This window comes from Eriocheir sinensis, chromosome 1, assembly GCF_024679095.1.
Source record: "Eriocheir sinensis breed Jianghai 21 chromosome 1, ASM2467909v1, whole genome shotgun sequence".
Lineage (NCBI taxonomy): Eukaryota > Metazoa > Arthropoda > Malacostraca > Decapoda > Varunidae > Eriocheir > Eriocheir sinensis.
The window spans coordinates 26,080,477-26,086,824 of NC_066509.1; positions in this window are offsets into that span (position 1 = coordinate 26,080,477).

The window sequence follows — 6,348 nt, forward strand, 5'->3', positions numbered from 1 at the left end:
GGTCGTCTGGAGAGGGCACAGTCTCGGTGGAGGGCCTCTCCACCATCGATGGTGGAGTCACTGCCACATTAGTTAAAACAAATTCCTGAAGGGCTACAAATTTCTTTTCCAGATCATTGTGCTTGACTTTCCATTCAGTCACAGCCTTCTGAAGATGTAATCTTTGAACGCAGAGGCGGCAAGTTTTACTCAGCTGGAAGAACTGAGCTGCAAAACGTCCGGGACAGACGTCACACTTAAGGTTCGAAGGCATTGTTAGAAATTTAAGCGAGTTAACAGTTTGAGCAAATATTAAAAGCGCTTTCGAAATAACTTAAATTGTGACCATAAATTGAATTGTATAAAAATTGTGCATGGAAATTAGATACTGCTGTGTTAGATGCCTCCAACACTGGGAGTTCGCTCCCACAGGGTCTTGAAAACGCCTCAAAGACCAATCGCTTGTCTTGAGCCTCGGTCACGAGAGAGACTTTCACAACCCGGCGCTTTTCAGCTATTGTCCTCGAAGTTTTGTCCCATAGAACGGGGCCGGCGTAGTCACACAGAGCAGAGCTGGCAAGGGAGGAGAGGAACCAGCAATTCGTTCCCACTTTCCGAAACGTCTAACCCAACTCTGCGACCCTTTCGAGGCCTCGCCAGTGGCACCTGTCACCAGGTGTTCTCCACCAACTCTAGAGAGTATCAGACGCCCTTCCTGAGAGACCAAAAGACTGAATTTTTTTTTTTTTTTTTTTTTTACAGCAAAGGAGACAGCTCAAGGGCACAAAAAAGTAAACATTAATAAAAAAAAAAGCCCGCTACTCGCCGCTCCTAAAAAGAATCCAAAGAGGTGGCCGAAAGATAAGTCAGTTTCGGGAGGAGAGGTGTCCTGATACCCTCCTCTTGAAAGAGTTCAAGTCGTAGGCAGGAGGAAATACAGATGAAGGAAGATTGTTCCAGAGTTTACCAGCGTGAGGGATGAAAGAGTGAAGATGCTGGTTAACTCTTGCATAAGGGGTTTGGACAGTATAGGGATGAGCATGAGTAGAAAGTCGAGTGCAGCAGGGCCGCGGGAGGGGAGGCATGCAGTTAGCAAGTTCAGAAGAGCAGTCAGCGTGGAAATATCGATAGAAGATAGAAAGAGAGGCAACATTGCGGCGGAATTTAAGAGGTAGAAGACTATCAGTATGAGGAGGAGAGCTGATGAGACGAAGAGCCTTTGCCTCCACTCTGTCCAGAAGGGCTGTGTGAGTGGAGCCCCCCCACACATGAGATGCATACTCCATACGAGGGCGGACAAGGCCCCTGTATATGGACAGCAACTGTGCAGGGGAGAAGAACTGGCGGAGACGGTACAGAACGCCCAGCCTCGAGGAAGCTGATTTAGTAAGAGATGAGATATGAAGTTTCCAGTTGAGATTTTGAGTTAAGGATAGACCGAGGATGTTTAGTGTTGAGGAAGGTGATAGCTGGGTGTTGTCAAAGAATAGGGGATAGTTGTTTGGAAGATTGTGTCGAGTGGATAGGTGGAGAAACTGTGTTTTTGAGGCGTTGAAGGACACCAGGTTCTTCTTGCCCCAATCGGAAATAATAGTAAGGTCTGAGGCTAAGCGTTCTGCAGCCTCCAGCCTTGAGTCGTTAAGTTCCTGAAGGGTGGGTCTTCTATTAAAAGAAGTTGAATAATGCAGAGTGGAATCATCGGCGTAGGAATGGATAGGACAGTTCGTTTTGGAAAGAAGATCATCAATGAACAACAGAAAAGAGTGGGAGATAGGACAGAACCTGTGGGACACCACTGTTAATAGATTTAGGAAGAACAGTGACCGTCTACCACGGCAGAAATAGAACGGTCAGAAAGGAAACTGGAGATAAAGGTACAGAGAAGGATAGAAACCGTAGGAGGGTAGTTTAGAAAGCAAAGATTTGTGCCAGACCCTATCAAAAGCTTTTGATATGTCCAGCGCAATAGCAAAAGTTTCACCGAAACGGCTAAGAGAGGATGACCAAGAGTCAGTTAAGAAGGCTAGGAGATCACCAGTAGAACGCCCCTTGCGTATAAGAAAAACCCTCATAAACTCCACCTAGAAGCCGGGAGGTACAACCTCAAATGGCAGAAGGAAGACATCTCTTTCAGGAGAAAACAAGAACCAGCTGTTATGCAGAGTAGGGATGGGAGTACCGTCGATAGAGGGGAGGGACGGGGAGCTCACACCGACAACTGGTTCCCAGGGAGGCTTTTTAGTGTAGAGGTCGCCACACTCCTCAACACCGCAGGCCTAATTAATTAGGCACGGTCCAGCTGACTAGGACCCTGGAGCTCCAGCCATTGTCTCATAAAGAGATCCTCTGCCTGCAGTCCAATCCACCACTGCTGCTGCCCAGAGGCTTACCGTGACCCTGGCACGGGAGACAGATCAGGTATTACACCTTGTCCAAGGGTGACCTGAGACTATGCAGGGCAGGGACGTCTAGTTCCCTGAGGTAAAAACACTTCACCTGCATACCGGGAGAAGGAGGAGGAGGAGGTGAAATATATGAGGAGTCAAGAGCAGAAATTAAATGTCCCAACGTTTCATGCAGAGAGAGATAGAGAGAGAGAGAGAGAGAGAGAGAGAGAGAGAGAGAGAGAGAGAGAGAGAGAGAGAGAGAGAGAGAGAGAGTCGGAGTATCAGAAGACACGGCGGTTAGTATGAGCGTGTCTGTATCGTTGTCCCGCCAAATTCTGAGGTTATAGTGTGGTCTGCCTTCCCTCCTTCCTTAATACCTTCCTTCCTTCCTTCCTTCCTTCCTTCATTCATTCATTCGTATCTCCCCCTTTCCTTACTTTCGTCCTACCTTCCTTCTCCTTCCTTTCTTCCTTCCTTCTTTCGTATCTCCCTCCTGTCCTTCCTTCCTTCTTATCTCCCTCTTCTCCTTCCTACCCTCCTGCCTTCCTCCCCCATGACTTCACATCTCCTCCTGTCTTAGCTTCCCTCCTTTCTTTATTCCATCCTCCCTTCTTTCCTCCCTGTGTTTCTTTCCTATCTCCTTCCATCCTCCCCTCTCGTCAGGAGGATGCTTCCAAAGACAGACTGACCAGTGACTCTGAAACTATCATGCCTTTCCTGTTTCTCTTCCTCCTCATCCTCCTCCTCGCCCAGGTATAAAGCCTTGTCACCTGTGGGAGAGTATGCACAGGCGTGTGTGTGTGTGTGTTTGTGTGTGTGTGTGTGTGTGTGTGTGTGTGTGTGTGTGTGTGTGTGTGTGTGTGTGTGTGTGTGTAAATGGCGGAGCAGTGTTGGATGTGGGTGTCAAATCAAGTATACATAGGCAGCCATGCATATATACATACACACATATATACATATACATGCAAATTTACATTTATACGTGCTTGACGTGTGTGTGTGTGAGTGTGTGTGTGTGTGTGTGGGGGGGGGGACGTGGATGATGCTGTGTGAACTTGACTTATATACAAATGTCGAGAGAGAGAGAGAGAGAGAGAGAGAGAGAGAGAGAGAGAGAGAGAGAGAGAGAGAGAGAGAGAGAGAATGCTGGTGTAATTTTTATATTTTGTATAAAGCCGCGATGACCAAGCTTATGCGATACTATCCCTTTGAAAAAAATAAATAAAAATATAAAAACAAAAAATGAAAAAAAATAGAAAATTCATAAATTGGCGTATATATTATTTTCAAACAACAATGTCATGAACTGTAAACGCACCTGTTATTTTTATTATCAGAAGTAATTGTTGCAGTAATAGTAGTAGTAGGAGGAGAAGGAGGAAGATGATTATTGTTGTTGTTGTTATTGTCTTTTGCTATTTATCAATTTTTATCTACTTTGTTTGATTTACTTTGTTTCCTCTATTATCATTGTTATTGGTAGTGTTCTTGTTGTTGTTATTGATTATTTATTTTGTTTACTCTTTATATTTACAGATGAGGGAACGCTGTGCCGGCGCCGCAGCCAAATCTCAGGTGAGTCAAAACAACACTCGTGAAGGTGTGGCGCGTGTTTCTTACCTGCGGGAATGTTACACCAGGGAACACACACACACACACAAACAAACACACACACACACACACACACACACAAACACACACACAAACACACACACACACTCGCTCGTACAAATAAAGCCTCTTGGGAAATGGTTGGTGCTTGCATATATTTACCAAAACATTCTCTCTCTCTCGACGAGTAAAAGACTAGTAGGTCAGGCAAAGCGTAGATATGAAGAAAATATTGCAGCCAACTGTAAAATAACCTGAAATCTTTCTTCAGTTACATAAACAACAGAAAGGCGATCAAAAGTGGTATTGGACCTTTAACAAACAGCGACGGTGCACTATGACTGACAGCCAACACATTGTAAACCTCTTAAACAATTACTTTCCTCGGTGTTTAATACTAACAGTCTTCCTCTCGCTACCACCAACACCACCAGTACTATTGTAAATCTCGAGCATGCATTGCCTAATTTGAAATAACAACTGATGAAGTCCTTAAAGTTCTCCATTCACTTAAAACAAATAAAGTCCTGACCTGACAAAGTATATCCAACTCTGCTGAAAGAAACGAAGAGCGAAATACTCTCCTCCCTCACAACCGTATTCAATATGTCCTTGCGACAAGGCATCGTCCCTTCAGATTGGAAAAGGCTAACGTGACACCGATTTTCAAGAAAGGAGACAAAAAGTACCAGGTAATTACAGGCCCATTAGTCTAACTTCGGTTGTAGGTAAGCTACTTGAGAGCATAATGAGAGACAAAATTCTGAGTTACCTTGAAAGCAACTCATTAATTGGGGACTCACAACATGGCTTCCGAAACAAAAGATCCTGCCTATCAAACCTATTAACCTTTTATAACGACCTCTTCACTGTTTATGACGTAACCAAATCACTGGACGTAGTCTATCTTGATTTCCGGAAAGCGTTTGATAAAGTCCTACATCATAAATTACTTTACAAATTAAAGCAAATAGGTATTGACGGTCAAGTACACCAATGGATCGCGAATTGGTTGAGCAACAGACAACAAAGAGTAGTGATTGACGGATTTAACTCAGAGTGAGCGCCGGTCACTAGTGGCGTCCCTCAGGGCTCGGTTCTTGGCCCAGTGTTCTTCATTATTTACATCAACGACGTAGATGTTGGACTCAATAACCGCATTAGTAAATTTGCGGACGACACAAAGATTGGTAACTCGGTTCTCACTGACGAAGACAGGCAAAGCCTCCAAGAGGATTTGCACAAAATTTCAGCTTGGTCGGATAGATGGGAGATGCCCTTTAACGTAAACAAGTGCCAGGTCCTTCAAGTTGGAACGAGGAATAAGAAGTTCGATTACGAAATGCGCGGCGTTAAACTCAAAAGCGTTCAATGCGTCAAGGACTTGGGGATCAAAATCGCGTCAAACCTCAAATTCTCAAAGCAATGCATCGATGCAGCAAATAAGGCGAACAGAATGTTGGGCTTCATTAAAAGAAACTTTTTATTCAAGAATAAAGATGTAATAATCTAGCTCTACAAAAGTTTAGTCAGACCCACTTGGAATATGCGGTACAGTTTTGGTCCCCCACCATGCAAAGGATATTGCTAAATTAGAAGGTGTTCAGCGTCGGGCAACGAAAATGATCCCTCCTTGCGCAACAAATCCTACGAAGAAAGGCTTTCTATCCTTAACATGTTCTCTCTTGAGAAACGTCGCCTCCGAGGAAAATTGATCGAATGTTTTAAAATACTTAATGGTTTCACGAATGTAGACAGATCAACATTGTTTATGATCGATGACAGTCTGCGCACGAGGAACAATGGCGTAAAACTCAGATGTAGACAAGTAAATTCAGATTGCACCAAATTTTTCTTCACCAACGTTGTAGTGCGAGAATGGAATAAGCTTCCACCATCAGTGGTCCAGTGTAACACGATTGACTCCTTCAAAAATAAGCTCGACCGTCACTTCCTTCAACTTAATATCAACTAGAGTAGAAATGCAACGTTTTGGAGTCTTGATTAATGTAAAATCACTTGGGTTTAAGGACAGACCACCAAGTCTGGACCATGGGGTCTGTGGTCTGATTTTCATGTAAATCTATGTAAATCTCTCTCTCCTCTCTCCTCTCTCTCCTCACCTCCCTGCCTCTCCTCTCTCTCCTCCCTCTCTCTCTCTCTCTCTCTCTCTCTCTCTCTCTCTCTCTCTCTCTCTCGCTTTTCTCTCATTTTCACCTTTTTTTCTTCTTTTTACGTCCACGCCTATAGCGCCGGTAGGCTTGCTGAGGGGGCTGGATGGTGTTCGGCAGCTAAACCCGTCTTAGCACCAGGCTCCGGCAGGTAAGTGTTTATTGTAGGCGCCATTTCCTCTTCGTCTCCTCTCCTCCTT